At 33.3% G+C, this 22,627-nt stretch overlaps 1 protein-coding gene and 1 long non-coding RNA gene across 21 annotated transcripts in view; one reads left to right on the top strand and one right to left on the bottom strand.

Annotated features, from left to right (window-relative positions):
* sick (sickie) overlaps positions 1–22,627 on the top strand; it is a 317,157-nt gene that overhangs the window by 279,899 nt on the left and 14,631 nt on the right. The window contains exon 1 of one of the 20 annotated variants that reach the window (XM_073966467.1): positions 8,036–8,168. The exons of 9 other annotated variants lie outside the window; for them this stretch is intronic. The gene's annotated coding sequence lies outside the window, so the exon portion shown is untranslated. Of the gene's footprint in view, positions 1–8,035; positions 9,019–22,627 lie in introns of those variants that run through there. 10 more of the 20 variants (XM_073966472.1, XM_073966476.1, XM_073966474.1 and 7 more) reach the window with 10 other exon arrangements.
* Positions 1–22,627, bottom strand: part of LOC141393480 (uncharacterized) — a 328,761-nt gene that overhangs the window by 296,001 nt on the left and 10,133 nt on the right. The window lies entirely within an intron of this gene.

Here is a 22,627-nt window from a genome sequence, read left to right as displayed (position 1 = left end):
GTTGTTGCGGACAAATGTTATGGCGCTTTTATTTCACTTTTTAAGAAAGAAAATATTATAAAAACGCTAATTATTTTAATGAGCACAATTGTTACAAAAAAGTTTTCTCGAAGTTACTTCAGCGAGTAGATTGCATAATACCTGCAAAATGTTACACAGAATTCGCGGAATGTACAAAAAATTGATAAATTATTGAATATAAGTCTACTTTTTTCAAAATTAAGGCCCATTTAGTGGTCATAAAATTACAAAAAAAATTGTTGTGGATCCAAACTTCACGGCAAATCAAATGAGACTACAATCATACAGATTGGTGTTATAGTTTGGATGTTACAGCCAAAATAAGCACATATTTCGGTCAAAAAAAATAATTTTTTGTTTAAAAAAATATTTTTCACATGCATTATGTAGTAGAAAATATTGTAAAAATTTATAGGAATACTTCCTTCATTTTGCTTAAATCTCCCAACAAAATATACGGATTTTGCTTTATTGACATTCATATTAAAGCTTTCCCATTAGGGAAGCTAATTGGGTTGATGGGGATATATGTCAAAGCTTCTGAAATGGAAATTGAGGTCAAATAACCCATTTTTATTTATATGCATTTTTAAATACGTGTAAATCGCGTAATTATCAAAATCAGTTTGTCCGCATATGATTTTCATGTACAGTAATACCGTATCTTTTAATTTGAATATAGTTTTCGAAATTTAATTTGGAGGCTAAGATGTAGCATCGGCTGCATCTTAGTGCCTAAAAACCTATATAACGTCGCTAACTTGCGCGGAGTGCGTATGCTTTTTGTCCGCATCCGATTTCAGTGTCCACCATAAAAATCTACATCGATTTATATCTATTTCAAGGCGGTCAACGAAGAACCGTGGATGTAGCATCACACACTATTTTTTGGGATAAAATGAATGTAGCTCCCTTATCAGTGAAGTTGAAAATCTCTGTTTCCGCTAAAACAAAGATGCTGTATTAGTTGTTTCATTGCAGTGGAAACGAACCGCAGAAAACGCGATAAAATACGCGATATTTCCAAAAACAATTTTTGGTGATTTTTCTACTTTGGATTTTCTTGTAACTCGCGTTTTAGTGGATGGATTTTCACGGAGAATGATTTATTAGATCCGGAACGTAAAAAACTAAAATGTGCAATCAAGTACGAGGAAATCGAATGACAATTGTAAAAATTAGGCCCGAATAATATGATTTTTAGAAAAATATTCACACAAAATTTCGTCATTTCGATACATATTTCTGTGAAGCTGTGGAGGCTACATTCACGATATACGTATCAAAAAGCTCAGAATCGCAAGTACTATAATCCTATTAAAGCCTTTTTGAAAAATCTGTTTGCGGAACGCGACTAGAAGAAACTGTCAAAAAACACTGTAAATTTGGCTTCAAAATGTCAGCGTCATTTATTGGTAGACGCTGATGAAATTTTGAAAAGTTATACATTAGTGAGATTATCCTTATTTAGTTGGCTTCTACTTTTACTTTGACAGGAAAATCGTGAGAAGTGTGGTTTACTCATAAATCGAGAGAAAACAAAAAAAGACACGTTGGCTTCAACCCATTTTTACCCATTTTCTAACATAAATATAGCCACAGCTTCCACGCAAATTAACTTTTGAGGCCAATATTTTTTGCCACGTCCAAAAACATTTCATTTTATCCATAAATATTTAATTTGTATAATATAGAATCACAAGTCGCGTGTTCTAAAAGGGTAAACCTTGGCTTCAGCTATGTTAAATTTTCAAAAATATTGGTGATATACATATTCTTTTGTTTTCCACACATTTCAAGCACTCCCATACATCAGAATAGTCTAATCCACCATTTAAACTACTGCGATATTTAATTTTTATCGTTAATGCTGTGGACTATAATGAATGCATTTCGCACTTTTAACGATCTTTCATAACAGCATGGTAGTAAACTGATCGAAGTGTTATGTATTCATTTTCAGAACACTGCTACTATGGTAAGGCTGAATTTTGAGGAGCAGTTTTGGAGCGTATATCGGGTTCAAACTTAAAGTTATTTCCTTCAAATATCACATTTGTAAGAGAAAAAATGTTCTTACTCTCATAAAAAAGTCGAAATCCGCAAAATATTCCGATATAATCGGAGACAACCATCGAAAATGTTGTTTAATGATAAATCTCTTGAATATCCATATACCCTTGAAATATCGATCCGTAAATGGGTTCATAATGGTGTGTGAAATATATTATTTTTACCGTAACTGATAATTATCAAAAATATAAAAAAGACAATTATAATTGTTGAGGTCTAAAATCAATAGAACAATTTTGTAAAAAAAACAGTAAAATTTTATGTCCACAACAAAAGTACTAGCGTATATTTGGATTGATAAAATGTATTACTAATTTTAAGTACTCTAGTAAGGGATTATCTAGAATATTTTTTCATGTTTTTGTAGAAGACTTATTCGGTATAAAACCAAACACATCATTTTTTTAAACTTGTCAAAATAATTACGCCAGGCACTGTATGTTCCAGTGAATATGAGAATTGCTGCAAGGAAGTTTAGAAGACTAGAGTAAAATAGAAATGTTGTTTAAAAATGTGTTCGCCAAATAAAAACTGACAAGTTTTTTATGCTCACTATCCTCCCATTTGTCGAAAGAATGCCAAGAAAAAACAGTTGAAAAAAAAAATGAGTTACAAATGGAAGCCAATGCTCAAAAAGACCATAAATATTCCGCCGGAGTAGAGAAACGTTGGTATTTTATGTGCATTTGTGTGAGCAACGCATCTATAGTCGTATTAGTATGGACATACTTATTTATATATGTAATTGACTGTTTTAATATTGAAGAGTGGAATAGTGGAAATAACCTACTACAACACCAATAACAAACAATGTGTTTCTAGCGGTCTACATACGATTTTTAACCGCTCTGTTAAAATTTACATGGGCCAGGGCGCAATTACAGGAACAAATACTGATTTTTATTTAATTGGTTACTGATATTGTTTGCGGACATTTGTTGCAAACATAAAGCAAAAGCCACACTATCCACAAAAGTGGTCTAATATTGCAGAGGAGGTACCTGAAGAACTTCACCAACATAGACCAACTTGGAACTGAACTTTTTTTGGGAATCATTCCTTTCGATAATTATTGTGCCAACCAGCCGTTTTAGTTGGCCACCGAAGGTTTTTTATAGCTTTTGGGTCATTATTGGGTCATATAAAATTGCTAAAAGAATCCTCGAACAGCCCTTAAACTGCATTAAAGCCAAAAATTTGAACTTTTGTGAGGGAAGTTGCCCGTTGATAGCTGATAGTTGCCCTTCTGGGAATTTTATGTACGTTTGGATGATATTTTACGTGTCCGCAGGTTTTTATAAAGCTTTCGGGCCATATTAATAGGAAATATGGACTTGCCCCTAAAAAGCTTGGGCCGTCGTGAGGACAAGCTGCTGCAAATTCAAAAGGATTCGGGAGCTGGTCTTAAACTGTGCTATTCCGAAAAAAGTTGAAATTTTGTGTGGGAGATACCAGAAAAGTGGTCTCCAAATTGTCTGAAACGGATTTCGTTTTGATACCTCAATCTGAGTATGAACGATGTTTTGAATGAATTTGGCATACTTTCTCAATTGTGTGTAATTTGTTGTTTTCATATTCTTTGCATGCTTTTTGCATATTTTCAATATTAGGATAGTTAGAAAAAAATAAACATGAAAAAATCAGAGGCCAGGTAATAACTTACATCAACACCAAATTTTTAGAGTGCAATAGCCTGAATTGCAATGGTATTGTACTTTTGAAATCAACTCTACCTCTACAAATCATTTTGACATGCCCTAGAACTATGTCAAAGTCATTTTTCCGTATCTAATCTTGCTAGGGATAACAAGCGATTGCGAAGTTTTGTGGTGTTCTCTGTGGAAGGCACATAAGCCCATCGAAATGCTATTGGAATTGATTACGTTGACTGATAACGCACAGTCAACACTTACGCCTCTCGTTGTTTTCAATAAACGCAAATTTGTTTTTATTAATAAAAAAAATAGTCATTTTCGAGTTAGCCCAAACTTGTTGGTTGCCAAAACAAAACAGTTTTGATGGCGACTCCAATTTAATATTATTGGGAAGCATTACATATTTTTGGATTTGAACCACGTTCCTGACGGATAAACGCAAAGGCGAAAGTGTAATGTTGTGGATTAACGAGTGGTCCATAATTTGTGTCCAGCTGCATGTTAGAATTGAAACATTAATAACACTGTGCAACAATAAAAACACAACAGACAACTTATAATAACCATTTTTTGACGGTATAATTTCGGTTCTGCCTAATTAGGTCTTGCTTAGGTGTTTTTGTTACATCTAGTCCTGACTAATTAGGCCTATATCTTAGAAATCAATTGGAATTTTGTTTTGCCGTCTTTGGAATAGTTGTAGTCCCAAATCTTCTTTTCCAAATTATCAAATATCGTTAAAAATTACGGGGTTTTCGCTAGACAGACGCCAAACGATTGAGAGTTAAACAAAGTACATACTTTTTTTTCAAATGTTCTTAATGAGTTTCTAAATATATTAATTTTTCTTATTATTTGTATATTTTGTAATTTGATTCTTTATTGGCCCTATTTTCATGATATAAAAATTTGCAACTCCGTGGTTCAGATATCTATTACCTTTTTTGATGAGTTTTTTACATTAATTGGCATACGATTTTTTAATCAGAAGGAGGGTGCAATAAGCTTTCATTTGACAGAAAAGGACCCAAAAACAACTCTGTGTAAAATTTCGAAAAAAAAAATATTAATTTCCAGGAACAATTAAATTTTCATAAAAATTTCCCAATACTGCTTGGAATTGTTTTTGGAGTGTTGAAACCGAGTACTTTTTTTGACTCGAATCAATATTTAAGTTATATAACTCAAAGAAATGTGTTTGGGTCGAAAGAAAGATAATTGGTCCACTTACACAAAAAACGTAGAAGGTGTTTTATATTGACGTGGAGATATGTTTGTGGAAACATGTTATGTCCCTTTTATATTTTTCATTTACATAGCTATCTGAAACATTCAAAAAACATTTGACAACCTCGGAATGTTCCGAAGCCTTTTTTATTATGTCCAACGTAATTGAAAAATCTGGTACATTTAACATATTTTGTTATGTTCAGTTTTTTTCGCGTTAGTTTGTTGTAATCCTATTGGCGAAAAGGATCTAGACAAAATAAGGTTTATTCTTTAAAATATTCTTTCAAAATATGCTCACTGGAACTTGTTTCAGAGACATACAGTGGTGGCCAATACATTTGCAACAAAATTGCAGGTTTTAGACATACATACATATGTTTTTCGAGACCCAGACTTCTACCTTTTGCTAATAAACGGTATAACTGCATTCTGAACTCTGAATGGTATTAAATCCAAAACTTAAATGTCAAGAAATTTCCATTATTACAGAAGATTCTGACTCTTGCATCCATGTTCATACTCCTCCTCTAGTCCCGTCACTCTACCGATGAAGTACGTATAACTGATATTGAAGATTTTTTGCATGCGATTTGGTTCAGTTGCATATGTTTTTACCATTAAATTTTAAGGCGTTTAATGTATTTTCATATTTTTCCATAATTTTTGTTGAATATCGTGTCAAAACATTTTATTTTTTTATACTTGAGGCATTGATATACCTACTTTTGCTTTCAACAAAATCTTTTACCAACAATGTTCTAAAACGTGCAATTTTTTGCAAATGTATTGGCCACCACTGTAGGTACTCCATTATTAATATTTTTCAAAATGTGGAGTTGACCTTTGTTGTTTTAATATCATAGAATGTATTTATTGATTGTAAGGCCATTTTAAACGCTAAGGAATGGGTTAAATACCACTTTGACTCAAAATCATTTAATTTTTATTTTGTTAATTATATTGTCCATAAATCGTTTAGTAAAACATGTCTCTATTATATAGAAAGTGTACATATTATTCTAATAGTAATGGAGAAAAAGCGATGTCGTTCTTATGACACAAAAAACAATTCCGATTTCATTCTTGGCAATGAATCCAAAGAGTGGAACACAAACAGACTTTAGTCCGTTCTCTTCAGGGATTCGCAAGAAGTTATTGCCAATGTTTCGAACCACAAAAAAAACACACAAAGTACATAAATGCTTCATTGACTTTTGAAATAAATAGCAAAAGAATCAAATGCTGAAATAAATGACGGAGACACTACTTGGCGCCACAAAGTCTTCTAACAAAGTAGAAAACGTCAAAAGACGAATTTAGAAAACTTATAAGATTTTATGAAGCCTTTAAGCTGAAAAATAAATAAAATTGACAAGGGTGGTTTGATGAGCTTTCGGAGAGGGTGTAAACTTAATGAAACCATGACGTCAACACTGCAATATCTTCGATTTACAAATGTACGAACAAATCTGTTAATTCAGCATTTGTAGATAATGAGAATTATCAGAGGCAGAAGTGATGTGCCCAAAACCATATTGCTCTTTGTGAACAAGTGCATCTAAAAGAGCTGATAAAATATGATATGAATGAGCCACAGTTATCAGTTATTTATTTATTTTATTTTTTTTTTTTTTGTTTTGCATAATACTGTTGTTATGTCCCCTTTAAGTGTGTATACTATGTACATAAATATCTTCTTGCAGATAACCCCAAACAATGCATAGAGTATATGTTGTAAGTGGTAGTTAGTAACCGCACATCCACATCAGCATCTCCATCATAACTGAACAATGAAAACATTTATTTTCTGGTGGTCGACCTGCACACAAGCATGTCCTAATGGGAAAAGGGGGGGTACGACAGTACACCAGCCAGCCAACCGCCCTATTTTTCCAGTGAAAAATACCCATAACAGGCCGGCAGATTCGTGATTCCTTTTTCTGTGTAATACAAAAAGTGGCGCCCTTAGAGGCGCCAATAGTTTTGGCAAATACTGAAAATGTTATTGACTTTCTGCGCTTCTGCTTTGGGGTATGCGCCGTAACATACGCAAGATGGCGAGACACATTTTCATTTAAGAGGACAACAGTAGCAAGGATATTTCGATTTGAATGAATTTGCGAATTCAGTTCCGTATTTGCTTTGTGTGTGAAAAGGTTAAACGCGAACAATTAGGAAAAGTTCGACGGAATCGTAGACATAGATGACAACGTTTTCGCCGGGACTCTAAATCCAATTAATCGGTTTGCAATAATGAAGTTAATGGTTTTGATAAATCCGAACATGTCGACACACATAAACAAATCTTCCTCGTGTGATTATATTTGTTAGGTTATTGTTGCTGACTTTCAAAACTAATGGCTAGAAAAATAACTTGATTAACATGTGTCCAGGAGTTCTGTCCCGTAAAGAAAACATTTTTCCACGCAATGAAAAAAATTAGTATACAATTAAAAATATGTTCTTGTACCTCAAATCTTACTTTAAGATTGATGTGAATAATCATCACTGTTCGACACTTTTTATTTCTGCTTGCAATTGGAAATATGTATGTATTTAGTGCAACCCTGCTTAAAACCGCGTGTTTTCACACCGAAGAAAACAATATACTATTTAATATAAATAAGGAAAAAAAACAATTTTTGGATGTTTCGTTCGACGTTTATCGATTTTTTGCACTTAAGTATCCTCAAAAATGATTCCCCTGATTAAACAAATAACAATTAAAAAATGCTAAAATATTCACTTATTTCTGTTTCAACAAAAACCGAAAGAGAATTGATGTGAAAAAATGGACCGTTCTGAGCGGGGCTGATTTAGTGGAACGATAAAAATTTGTAATTTTAAAATCTGCCGCTCAAGGGATCTTGAAATTTCAAATTTCCATTGGAATAGTGAATTAAATACTTTAATTAAAATATTTTTTGAGTGAAATCATCTAGCAACATGTTGCATATGCTCTTTTTCTTCCCCATTAATACGAGTTTTCTCTCTGCGTGTTATCTTGCTCTCTCACTTCAAAATTATATGTGTGTGTTTACTAGTTGAAGATCACCAGCCTTCAACTCATACTGCCTCAGTTTTTATTTAAACTTCGTGCGTTCCGCAACAAGTAACGGATTATCTTATCGGGCGCTAGCTTTTTTTTTTGAGAAAACAAGAAAAAAACGACAACAATAATAAGTTATTGTAAGATGGAGCTATAGTTTGTTTGAGTTGAGCTCACATTTAAAAATTGGAAACAAGTGTGCATTTAACGGATTGCCAACAGAAAACTGTGTGACTGTGTGTGCGTCGAAATAATAAAATAGTTTATGCCGACAGACCAATTCGTCCCCTCTAAAGTAAACGGATCTGCTTACGATTGAATGTCACAACCTAAGGCTTTTTGTTAATAATTATTTGTGAGAATAGAATCAATGTGATGTGTCATATCTAACAAAGAAGAGCTTGCCTGCCAAACAGTAGAATAAAAGTGTTTACTTTTTCGTATCGAGAATAAGCCATAAAACGTAACGTAAAACAAAACATAAAACCGGTTTCCTCGCTCTTAACAGAATAGAAAGGCGTAATTACGAAGAAAAACTGAATGGAGAAGTAGTGGTATAAAAACAACAAATCGGATATGGGATGAAAGAGAATCAATAAAAGTACCAAATTCATCTTACAAATCAACAAATCAAATAAAACGTCTATCCAAATACTGTGCAATAATAATGACCTTTAACATAAAACAATTTCAGTTTGAATACAGATTTTCATATTTGAAAAGTGTCGCAGCAGCATCGCCAAACCTTACACCCCTTCATGGATTTATTCTGATGTGCTCATGTGTGTACGAACGAGTGTAATTTGTGTCGTGAAGTGAAATACACATGCATGGACATATCAAATATCACGAAAAGATAACGCGAATACCGTTATTATCAAACGTAAAGATAATTCTGGCAGAAAACCGATCGCACTCGTTTCAAATGATAACAACTACCACCTTAATTAAATCAACAATAAAATACATGAATTCCGCAAATTCGGAATTGTAAAAAACATACATACATATTTACAAGCGATTATTATGAAATTCTTATATACTAAACAAGGAATCACTATTACATACCAAGGATAAAGTTCATATTAGCTAGGATATTACATAACGAACTTTGTTTAATTGAACAGAAGTATAGGGCCTAACACAATAGTGCTGGGAATCTGAAATCCTTTCTAGTTAACGACCGAAAATGGTAGAAATTAAAACTCAATTTTTTAATTAAAAAGTTTAAATAAAGGATAGGAACATAGCTGCTGCAAGCGCCTTAGGGACAACTAAATATACATATTTTGGTCGCTAACTTACCGATAATAGATACCACATATTTCATAATTTTGAAGATGTGTTTTAAAGGTTGATCGAGCCGCATGTTCAGATGTGTAAAAAGAAAACCAATCAGCGCAAACTATCCGAATAAAAACCCATATAAATTGATGGCATATACAAAATATGTATCGGCAATTTTAAAAGATACCTATCATGTGTTGGTATATGTCTATACTTTTTAAATGACAGTTAATTGGAACATTTTATAGAAAGTAATATTCGAAATGTAATATGTTAAAGGAGTAGACAAATAAATTATTCAGACCTCGATATTAACGAAATGTGTATGTACATTGTTGTGTACTATGCTTAATAGTTTTGTGCTTGAAGGTACGTTTCATTAATATTTTTAAAAGGAAAAGAAGTTAGGGTGAATCGTATGTGAATAGCGAAAGAAAGCAAGACGGTATAAAGTGAGAGGGGGTTATTTTTTCAAGTTGTACCAACGAAAAAGAAAAGATCCCATTCACAAACAAGAGGTGAGAAAAAATAACTTGGCCATATCAACTAGATATTACAGACGAAAACGAACGGTTGCATCAAAATGTGCATACATGCCCACCAACTCAACAGATGACCGTGGCTTGAAACCGGGTTCATTTTTTCTACACGCATGAAATTATAAAAAAAACTTCTTCGGTCTACTGCTGGTATGCGGGTGTCAAAGATACTGCAACAGCTGTATGTACAATGTACATACATACATATATGGGGACGGACGAAGGGATGGTTAAACTCTAGACTTTTGAACGGATATGTAAATAACTTGTGGGCATGTATGTATGTGTTTATGAACGTTTTGTTTGGTGTTTTGTATTAGCATTTTGAACACATGGATGACATATACTGTGAGCGTTAAAATAAACTTTGCACCTAACATTCACTTTTAAATTGCGCGATATCACCGATATAGGAATCAATACAAACCACATACAGAGAGCAGCTAAAATCAAATGTAGTTCTAAAAAATATTTTATAGAATATTAAACAAATCTATGAACTAACTTAAAAATTAAATTTTTCAGGAGAGATAAAAAACGATTAATCTGTTGATACATCGGTGGTTGAGTAAAAGTTTAAATGCAATTGTTAGAAAAATGACTACATCCAGAATAATTGCTATTAAACTTTTACTCAAACCTCGATGAATCGCAAAAAGATCGTTTTCTATATGTCCTGAAATTTTTGTACGATAAAAGGCTGCGAAGCATCGAAATAAGTTTAAAATTTACCTCGGCTCTCATATCAATGAGTTCAGCCCGATTTTATTTGAAACTCAATGGCTTGAAACTAGCTGATGTGAAAATTTTCATAGCCTAATGGCCTGTTTCTGTTTCTATGATATTTTCTGGATAATATTGCACCACTAGTTAAATAGGGCAATTTAAAATAAATTTGGCTATGGAACTTTCTTTGACGTTCACAGTACGTACATATGTACATATATATATTTTTCATTTATTTAATTCATCCCTCTTCATGTTACGTCTCCACAAGTTTCGGACTGAATGTAATTTATTGGTTCAATAGTTGTAGACAATGTATCACGGTGTATTTTTATGCTGGGAGAAGTGGGGATTTTGTAGTCGATTTTGTATTGGCATTGCTTTGTTATATTTTGATTAATACTTTATCGAATGTAACATCCATGTATGCATGTCTGCAGAGAGAGATGCATACAAACTGTTGCTTTTGTTTAAGCTAATACTTGCTGATGAACTGCTGTCAGTCATTTTATATCTTTGTACATTTATTTTCTCAGACATATTCTTGAAACGTTGAAACTGGGAAATATAATAAAATTACCGACAGAAAATCAGATGTTGATATAAACCAGTAAGGAAAAGATCAAAGTCGGGCGGAACCGACTACATAATAATCGGTTGAAAATATATATGGGAGCTGTATCCAAATCTGAACCGATTTGAATATAATTTGGCAAACATATTTCTAATTCCGTCACACGTTTCAAATTTCATCGGAATCGGACAAAATTTCCGTGTTTGGTCAAATCGGGTGAAAATATATATGGGAGCTACATATATCCAAATCTGAACAGATTTTTTCCAAAATAAATAACGTTCGTCCTTTAGCAAAAAATTATCTTCCCCAATTTTTATTTGAATCGGACAATAAATGCATAAATAGACAAATGAATTGAAATTTAAATGCGTCTTGTACTTTGATTAAAAATACATGGACAGATGGACGGACTTGCATAAATCGACTCAGAAAGTGATTATATGTATATGCCTAAAAGGAACTATGGGTCTATATCGCTTCCTTTTGCATGTTACATACAAATGCACAAAGACATAATACCCCTTACAGCAGTGTTGTGAAGGGTATAAATAGCATAAATAGAAACTACACAGGGCTACTAAGAAAATAATACAAAATTGGTAAATAATCACTGTTTTTACTATAACAATCTTCATCGGAAGCCACTGTTGAGAGGGTAAATTTTATGTTACAAAAAAATTAAATAAACAACAAAGAATCACACGTGTTACTCCCCAAGTTGGGAATTACCACTTTATGGATAGCTATGCAATGTTAAATGATTGTGTTCCAAACTAATAGTTAAAAAAAAAACTATTGAAATAAATGAACAGAAAACATCTGTTACGTAGACTGGCATAGGGGTATTGCTCAAATAATTCAATATCTAAAAATAATAATATTTTTTACTCGAATGCACCCTTATCTTCTTTAGACGCATCCATTCTCTACCCTTCATTTTTGTTATACAGTGGCGGCCAGCTAATAAGGGACAATAAATTCAGTTTATTAGATTACTCGATTACATTTAAAATGTGTAGATTTTGATGAAATACATTTTGCATATAAGATATATGTAGATATAAGCACTATCGAGTGATATTAAAACGTACGGAGATTCTCCATATGTTATAAAGTGCCAAAAAATATGCATATTTTTGGTGCATTAACGGAAAAGAAGGCCTAAAGCACATTATTAGGGATTATAGTAATACTTCGGTCCCCTAAAGGACTTTCGGCGGGGGTAAAGCATGAAACCGGTTGAATACACTATAAAGTAACTAATGCGATCTATTCTTGTATAAAAATGTGCATCAATTAACATTAAAGTTGATTTTACTAATAATGTCCCTAATTAGCTGGCCAGGCTAAAATGGACCATTTTTAGAAAAGTGGGCTGTACTTTCCCCCACATATAGAGAATCTCCGAAAGTTTTGACACCACTCGATAGTGCTTATATCGACATATATCTTATATGCAAAATTTATTTCATCAAAATCTACACATTTTTAAATGAAATCGAGTAATCTATTAAACTGAATTTATTGTCCCTAAATAGCTGGCCGCCACTGTATGTATAATTTTTATAACGCAAATAACAAGTGAACTGCTATTTTAGATGTTTACTATGATGTTGTTATTATAAAATTGAATCGTTTTTATCATTTCTTTTGTCATATATTCAGCGAATATTAGCATTGCCCATATTTATGCATAACCTTTAGAATGACAATTAGAACTGGTATAGGTATTAATCGAAGGACAATAAAAGGATAAGTTAAAACTTATTGTCACAAGCAGTTTCAGTCTTTATATCGTATAAACATACTTTTGTATTCATTCCTAACTGCAGAGCGAATACGTTCGAGCTGTCGATCATTTATGTTTACTGAAGCAAATTAAGAAAGTTTTGTATTGTTCGATTGATCATACGATAAACAAACTCAGCTCACGTATCAAATCACTTCAAGTCCGATACACGCTCATCACATAAACCTTTTTTTCAGACAAAACACCATAAAACCTAGACGTGATCAAGTACAGGTAGTTTACTTTTGCTTTTCTCCACGTTTGTTTCTGGCCATTTTTGTTGTTTTTCATTTCTAAATTCATCGAGTTGACGGTGCTTACAAATTAAACATAACCGAATCAACTGCACACCTAAAGTAGGGACTAACAACAAGAAGAAACACCAATAATTTTGTTTACCTTAAATCCGTTCTACGCTCTGGGTTTATATGTCATATGTATGTGAAAATGTCTGTTTCTCAAGCAATTAACGTGTTTGTAACAGAAATACAATGCCCACTAGCAGAGACCACTCCTTAACTAACTGATCGATTAAGCATTTTAAGAACACTAAGTTTGTGTAATATTTTTTAACATATCTAATTCAAATATGTAACGTCCTAAACATATATATACCCAGCAAACCAAATGTCTGATGTCCGACACGTCTGAACAATTTCGGAAGCAAAGTCGTTCAGATTTCGTTCCGATTTCTAAACGATTTTTCGGAGAGGAAATAGTTCAGATTTTGTACCGATTTCGTTCAGATTTCGGAACGAATGTCGGATAGAAATTTCCTTTCCGAATTTCTTAAGGATTTTCTTCAGATTTCGTTATGAAATCGGACCGAAATTGATCCGATGTCGCTGCGACATTTTGTTCCGAAATTATGTCAACCACTTCATACAACTTTCGTTAAGAAATCGTTACGATTTGTAACAGAAATACAAGGTACACAAGCAGAGACCACTCCTTAACTAACTGATCGATTAAGCATTTTAAGAACACTAAGTTTGTGTAATATTTTTTAACATATCTAATTCAAATATGTAACGTCCTAAACATATATATACCCAGCAAACCAAATGTCTGATGTCCGACACGTCTGAACAATTTCGGAAGCAAAGTCGTTCAGATTTCGTTCCGATTTCTAAACGATTTTTCGGAGAGGAAATAGTTCAGATTTTGTACCGATTTCGTTCAGATTTCGGAACGAATGTCGGATAGAAATTTCCTTTCCGAATTTCTTAAGGATTTTCTTCAGATTTCGTTATGAAATCGGACCGAAATTGATCCGATGTCGCTGCGACATTTTGTTCCGAAATTATGTCAACCACTTCATACAACTTTCGTTAAGAAATCGTTACGATTTGTAACAGAAATACAAGGTACACAAGCAGAGACCACTCCTTAACTAACTGATCGATTAAGCATTTTAAGAACACTAAGTTTGTGTAATATTTTTTAACATATCTAATTCAAATATGTAACGTCCTAAACATATATATACCCAGCAAACCAAATGTCTGATGTCCGACACGTCTGAACAATTTCGGAAGCAAAGTCGTTCAGATTTCGTTCCGATTTCTAAACGATTTTTCGGAGAGGAAATAGTTCAGATTTTGTACCGATTTCGTTCAGATTTCGGAACGAATGTCGGATAGAAATTTCCTTTCCGAATTTCTTAAGGATTTTCTTCAGATTTCGTTATGAAATCGGACCGAAATCGATCCGATGTCGCTGCGACATTTTGTTCCGAAATTATGTCAACCACTTCATACAACTTTCGTTAAGAAATCGTTACGATTTCGGACGATACGTCCGACATTTTGTTCCGATTTCGTTACGAAGTCGGTACGATTGGTTTGCTGGGTATGTACATTAGGGTTATGACTATTTTACAACCTCATATTCCTGTATCATATTGGGATGAACTTTTACATAAGATTACATAAAATCTTAATTTTAATGTGATTGGATAAAAAAACCTCACGCACAAATCATTTGAACATTTTTATTTATGCAGTTTTGACATTTTTTGGAGTCACTATAAGTAGATATTAAAAAATATATAAATAATAAAGTAAATAATAACTAAAATAAATATACTAACATAACAAGGATTATAAAACACAAAAGAAAGTTAAATATTCGCATTGTCATTGGAGGGGATGAATCTCGGTGGGAGGTTGTCCTTCCCAGCAAACCAAATGTCGGATGTCCGACATGTCTGAACAATTTCGGAAGCAACGTCGTTCAGATTTCGTTCCGATTTCTAAACGATTTTTCGCAGCGGAAATAGTTCAGATTTTGTACCGATTTCGGAACGAATGTCGGAAAGAAATTTCCTTTCCGAATTTCCCAAGGATTTTCTTCAGATTTCGTTACGAAATCGGATCGAAATCGATACGATGTCGCTCCGACATTTCGTTACGAATTTATGTCAACCACTTCATACAACTTTCGTTAAGATATCGTAACGATTTCGGATCAGACATCGGACGTATCGTCCGAATTTTGTTCCGATTTCGTTAAGATGTCGGTACGATTGGTTTGCTGGGTTGTTACGCAGAAGTTTTACAAGTCTTGCATATCTTTGATCGCGCGCTCACAACACTGGTTGCTTCGGGCATTTGAGAGCTTTTGGGTAGTCATTCAGAGCTGCAGATAGTTCTGCGAAATCTTCAGAGCGGAACAATTGACTACTGAACCAATGATCAGCCCATGAATAAACAGATTTTACGCAATCTGCTCCGTGTTTCAGGCATCAGTATAAAAGCAAGTAGAGCTAGAATGGCACGAGAGTTCCAGCGTGCATTGCAAATGTTTGGGATCTGCTTAAACTCTACAAAAGGAATCTCACTCTTCTCGGTGAAATGGCGGAAAACACGAGTAAGGTGGAAGAGAAACTTCATGTCGTCTCTCCAGCCACCTGTTTCCTTAATCAAAGTTGTACCATTACTGAAGGCTGCTTTCAATTGAGCATAGTTTTAGTTGATGTTTGGTTATGTTGTAGACGCATGGAGTTCATTGTCCATGACAACCCGAAGAACTCGATCCAGCACATGGTGCTGGAATCTGATGAACTTGGGTGCGGTGTAACCTTTCGCTTCAAACATTTGCTACAGTCGAACTACAACGCCTGTCTTTTTGCCGGTATTCACGCTTGTTGTATCAGCAACAATCATCACAATTGATCCCCAGAGGTTGAACTCCTCTAACACATTCTGGAGACCTTCTGCGATTGTTTTAGCTTTCCCATCTTTCAATTTGAGCGCAGTCAATCTAATTTCTTTAAATTCGTTCTTGGGGACCACTGCCTGATATTCATAGCTCTCAAGGTGTTTGCCGTCAAAATGCATGCTCCACTTATCCAGATAAAGGGTGTTTACCAGGTGGTTCTTCAACCGAACAGCTTTCTTGTATACAACCCTGTGAATTCCTGACTGACATAGGGTTGGGATTTCAATGCCTTCAGCGGAAAGCTGCTTTGCTCTTAAATGGAATGAACGTTACCATTGGCATCAATAGGCAAAAGTTCATTCATTCCTGCTACAGGAAGTCATTTTTGAAAAAAAGGTCAAAAAGTCATAACCCTAATGTACACATAATTACAACTCGATATATTAGGTATATACCGACGGACCTCTATTATCCGGGAATCAATTAATCGGGATTCATTATTCAGGATCGGAGAAAAAAGGATTTGCAGTTAAAGGCCGGATTCTAAATAAAATTTTCAACTTTTTAGATATTTTCTATTTATACCCTACACCACCTTGTGGTAAGGGGTATTATGTCTTTGTGCATTAGTTTGTAACACGCAAACGGAAACGAGATAGACCCATAGTTCCTTTTAGGGATATACATAGAATCACTTTCTGAGTCGATTTACGCATGTCCGCCAGTACAGGTAGCATTTATTGTCCGATTCGCATGAAAATTGGGGAAGATAGTTTTTTTGGCCAAAGAACGAACGCTATTTATTTTGGTGAAAATCGGTTCAGATTTGGATATAGCCCCCATATATATCTTCGAAACACGCAATATATGTCCGATTACAATGAAATTTGGAATGTGCGACGGAAATAAGTGTGCCAAATTATATATAAATCGGTTCAGATTTGGATATAGGCCCCATATATATTTTCGCCCGATTTAAGGAATTTGGTGCACGAAACACGCTATATCCGATTTCAATTAAATTTGGAATGTGCGACGGTATTTGGTCTAGAAATAAGTGTGCCAAATTACATAGAAATAGATTCAAATTTGGCTATAGCTCCTATACATATTGTCGGCCGATTTTAGGAAACGCGCTATATATGTACGATTTCAATAAAATTTGGAATGTTTGCCGGGATTTGGTCTAGAAATATGTGTGCCACATTATATCGAAATCGGTTCAGATTTGGATATAGCTCTCATATATATTTTAGGCAGATTTGAGGTATTTGATGCACGAAACACGCTATATCTGTCCGATTTCAATGAAATTTGGAATGTGTGACGGTGGTTAGTCTAGAAACCACTGTGGCAAATCATATCGAAATCGGTTCAGATTTGGATATAGCTCCCATATATATTTTAGACCTATTTGAGGTATTTGATGCACGAAACATGCTATATATTCCAATTTTGATGAAATTTGGACTATGTGACGAAATTTGGTCTACAAATAAATGTGAAAAATTATATCAAAATCTGTTCTGATTTGGATTTAGCTCCCATATATATTTTACATATTTTGGATTTAGCTCCCATATATATTTTACATATTCACAGTGGTGTAGGGTATTATATAGTCGACTCCGCCCGACTTTGTCCTTTCCTTACTGTTTTTTTTTTTGGACTATGTATGTATATTTAGTGAAATTTTTTTAAAAAATTATTTGATTGGCAAAAGGGACCTAATTTCCTTGGGAGTAATGTTCGCCGCAAAGTATATAAGTTCTCTTTTTGTTTTACATCAAATATGGACAAAAGTCCAACATTACTATAGAATTTATGTCACGGCTCCGGGTAGAATAAGTCTAAAAAACTTACACGACACTTAGCTAACTTTAAATGAAAGGTGCTTACACCTGGGAATTTTTTGCGGATTCTGAAACTACAATGTTCATAATGAGAAAAATTAAAAAATGATCCAAGGGATTTTCGAATAAATCGCGGTCAAAGTTCACATTTTTAGAGTTTTTTTAGGTTTTTACGATTTTGCTTGGAAACCGCAAGTCCTATCGAAATGGGACCAAAAAAATGTTGTAGCAGCGATAATTATCTACAAGAACATTGCAGTTTCAGAATCCACAAAAACTTCCCAAGTGTAAGCACCTTTCATTTAAAGTTACCCAGCATACCAGTTGCTGGTATTATTCGAATGTTCGCCACATGTTCGGACACGATATCATTTTCGAACATTTGGCAAATGTTTTTCTTGTGTTTTTCTTTTGTTCACCAAAAGTTCAAAAACGATATCATTTTCGAACATTTAGCAAATGTCTTTTCTTCACAAGAAAAATTGTTTCGAGAAACATTTTTTACTTTGGAAATTTTTTGTTTTCAAAAATAATTTTATGTAGTCTGTAAAAAATTCCCATTTGCCTTTTTTCAAATATTTTTTGAAAAATAATAATAATATAAACAATAAACAATAATATAAACAATAAGTGTTGATAAACACAACGTATGCCGATGTTACAAAATACAAGACAACAATATTTGTCAACAGTTACACATAAAATCGCAAACATAACAAAGAAATAAAGACGAAAAAGGCACAGAAACATCAAAGAAACTCCACCAAAAGTGTTTTTCGCCACTATCGTAAAAACTATCGCCAATCATTCGCTAATAATATTATTAACGATATTCGAAATCGAAGGATTTCCTGCCACAAACTGAGGCACGAGTGAATCGTTTTCAATTCATTCTCGTGTGTCGTTCTCGAACAAAATATCCGCAAAGCTATCGAGAAACATTCGAAAACGATATCGTTTTCGATAGCACTGGTATGGTGGGTAGTTTCATTTAAAGAAATCGTAATGACTCCCGTGCTGACAGTATATTATCGAGGTCCACTGTATCAAATAATGAAATTATGCTACTTATGCTAGTACACCAAATTATTAAAGATTGTGAGTAAATTTAGGTTGGAAATATTTGACATTCATATTCCCTTGACGGACATCAGAAAATATTTGAGAAACATGGATAAATAAATCGAAATATACATATGTATGTACAGTATTTCCCTCTTATATGCACCCCGGATATAAGCATTCCCCGGTTAATAGCACTGAAATTTGTGCAAATGTTATTTTTAGTTCAAAATGCATTGACATTATTTCGATATATGCATCCCGCTTATATGCATTCCCCTCTTATAAGCACTTGAAATTTGGTCATCATTCTTTCTTTTGGGCTTAAAAAAAATTGTTTATATGCACCGGCTCAAAATAATTTGGATGATAGTAAAATTTTTCATAGGCGTTAAATATGGCAAGCATATACGTGAAAAGGACAGTTAATTGGAGAAAAACTCGTCAAGAAATTTGTTCTTTCAGGCAATATGCTCTTAGAGAAAGCTGAGCTAATTGCAATAAAAATAAATAAGCCATTTACTCCATCTGCTGTCGGAGAATAATGAATTATATAAAAACGATTGTGCGGAAAATAAGATTTCCTTTAAGAAAGGAAGTTTTAAATTTAATAAGTATTATTCGTAAGGCTGTAATACCAGCCATTAAATTTCTTCATTAAATAGAAAACATAGAGCAATTCTATTTCGATATGTGAATCCCCCGCTTATATGCACTGCTTTGCTTGCATTTTCCACAGTGCTTATATCCGGGAAATACTGTACACATATTTTAAATCTGAAATTTCATTGCGTATACGTCAAATAAATTCTCATAAAGAAGGTTAACCTATCAAAAAACTCTAATGCAAACGGCGTTTTGAGAAAAGTGACAAGTTCGAGTTAATCGTTGTTTTTGTTATCATAAAGTGGAAACTTTGTGATGATGCCAATTAACAAAAAATATCCCTACAACGGCTGCTTACCAATGTTAAACAAGCTTACGTATCTATAAAAAAAAACTACACAATTTCAAATTTAAACTTGTATCAATACGCGGAAATTAAAAAATGCAATTTTTTACATGAGACAATTTGCGTTATTTTTAAATATTCGTAATAAAAACCTTAGGGGAATTGACCCCCATAGAAATGCATATTACATTAGATTTCATTCCGCATGTGGTCGAATCCGTACAATGGATCCGCTTCGCCGGTGACCTATGTATAGAATATAACCGTTGTTTTAAGGCTACTCGTTATTATCAGATTCCGTCCATTTTACCTGAAAAATCTTTCAGAAACAGATCTATGCACATAGGTTTCAATCAGGAAATTTTTGGCCAAAACCCTATTTTTGAAATTTCGAAATTTTAATGTTTTTGCATAGACTAATAAAAAATAACGTTAGTATTAGTATTCGTTGATTGGCGCAGTACCAAAGTTGACACTTTTTATATAAAAATAAAACAGACTATGTGCTGTAAAATATACAATTTTTGTTGTATTGCGTCGCTGCATAAATATACAGAAGTGCGACCAAAGTTATTATGAATCGGGAAGCTGTTAATGAGTACTTTCATAATGTTTACAAAAAGAACGATGAAATTGGTAAAATTAGCGTAATAAAATCAATGTTTTTATATATATTAAACATTATTTTTACAAATATTTTTTAAATATACTTAAACTTTTAAAAAAATGTCAAAATATGTCCACCTCCAAATCGAAGTTGAAAGATAGCAGGGGGTCTGCACAAATAAATTCTGAAGTCAAATCGTGCTCAAATTTGCCACAGTTAAAATAAAGTGGATTTTTCTATTTTAAGATGGGAGAATTTTTTGTAAATACCTGTTGTGACTGTACGTAGTATCCAATTGAAATAGAACGGTAATACCCATATCTATCAACCGATTTTCCTAAAAATTCATATTTAAGGGTTTCAGAGTGTAGAAAACAAGTATGTATAATTTTTTGAAAATAGGTCCATTTTTTGTCATAGCCCCCACATAAAAGTACCGTCCGATTTTAGATATTTTGTGGATTCTAGCGACACTTTATGACCGATTCGGCTGAAATTTGGTATTTTGACCTCTTGGAAGATATGAATCCTTTATACCAAAAATTATTAACATAGGTCAATGTTTTGGTTTAGACCCCACACAACGGGACCACCCTGTTCAACAAATTTTGGAAGTTTTTGGTCATTTTGGTCGATAAAACGTAAGAATTGCTGTTTGTACACATTTATTATAAATAATAATTAATTTCAATACAAAATGGACGTTGAAATAGTTTTGGCCAGAAAATTTGGATTTGGGACAACTGTGCTATGTTATGTTTCTTTAAACTATATTTTCTTCAATCATTACATATAGAATTAGACAATAAAACAATAAAATTTACAACATTTACCAACTTCTTCCATTGGATTGCGATCGAACAACAGTTGTTTGCGACGTAATATTCAATTGATGGGAACGCAGTAATTTATCGTTTTTCGATGTATTTTAATAAGTATTTTCTAATGTCATGACTTTGCATTGTTGTGGGTTAATAGTTTCAATGCAATACACAAGCTGGAGGAGAGGAGATATGCAATACCAGCATCAAATGTGAATGGTTGTTAAGTCATAAAGGCATTTTGTGTACATTGGGAAGTCTAAATGCGCGAGTTCGGATAGATCAGTTCATGATGACTTCATGTTTTCTTTCCAATAACATGACATATAAATTCTATCTGTGCCTTAAGATCAGTGCTGTGAATTTCAATTAATTACGGTTTTGTTGCAATCTTCTAGATTTTGTAGGTACTTAGTTTGGGCATTTCTTTGTTTTATTTGTCTGATCAAATGCACATATGAAAAGCATTTATTTGTTCCGTACTTTTTTCTATCAGAAAAGAGAGAAGTGCATGTTTTGCTAGTTGTTGGAGTGCAATCATAGACTAATGAAGATATAGACGAAGGATTACTACATTTTTGCACGTTCAAATCACTCAAACCCAAAAAAGTACGAAAAATTACAATATTTTCTTGGATATTTTTGTCTGAGAATGTAGTTCCCATAAAAACTGGGGTTAGTAGTCGTTTTCCAGAACAAAATATTTGTTAAATTATATTTTTGGCATTTATATTTGGTTGTGTGTGTGACCATTAAACTAAATTCGTAGATACTCGGTGAGAACATTCCGTCGTCTATATTTTGTTTTGTCTATGGTGCAATACGAATTTCTAACACAAGTTTTGAAAAAAAAAGTACTAGATCAGTGGTGAACTCAATCGTGAAAGAGGTTTATTTAAGGGAGAATTAGTATCGCAATTTTCTTAATGTTTCATTACTTCTTTCCATACTTTTTAACCATAAATATTGTCTAAAACCGTTATTAAGCCAAATTTGTAAATTGAATGAATAAATAAAAAATGCTTAGAATAGGGAATGTTGTTCAGGTACAGAAATTCATTGCAATAATACTATAGCTAAAAATGACCTCCGCTATTTCAGTATATCCTATACATACCATCCATTCGATGTCAAAAGCTACACCTGTCATGTTATTGAAAACTTATTCACATACATTTCCTTTAGTTACTTTAACGGCCTCTTACATTTGTTTTAATCATGTAA

This window comes from Musca autumnalis, unplaced genomic scaffold (assembly GCF_047663935.1).
Source record: "Musca autumnalis isolate F117 unplaced genomic scaffold, ASM4766393v1 scaffold_2, whole genome shotgun sequence".
Taxonomy (NCBI): domain Eukaryota; kingdom Metazoa; phylum Arthropoda; class Insecta; order Diptera; family Muscidae; genus Musca; species Musca autumnalis.
This window is presented reverse-complemented; position numbering and strand designations above follow the sequence as displayed.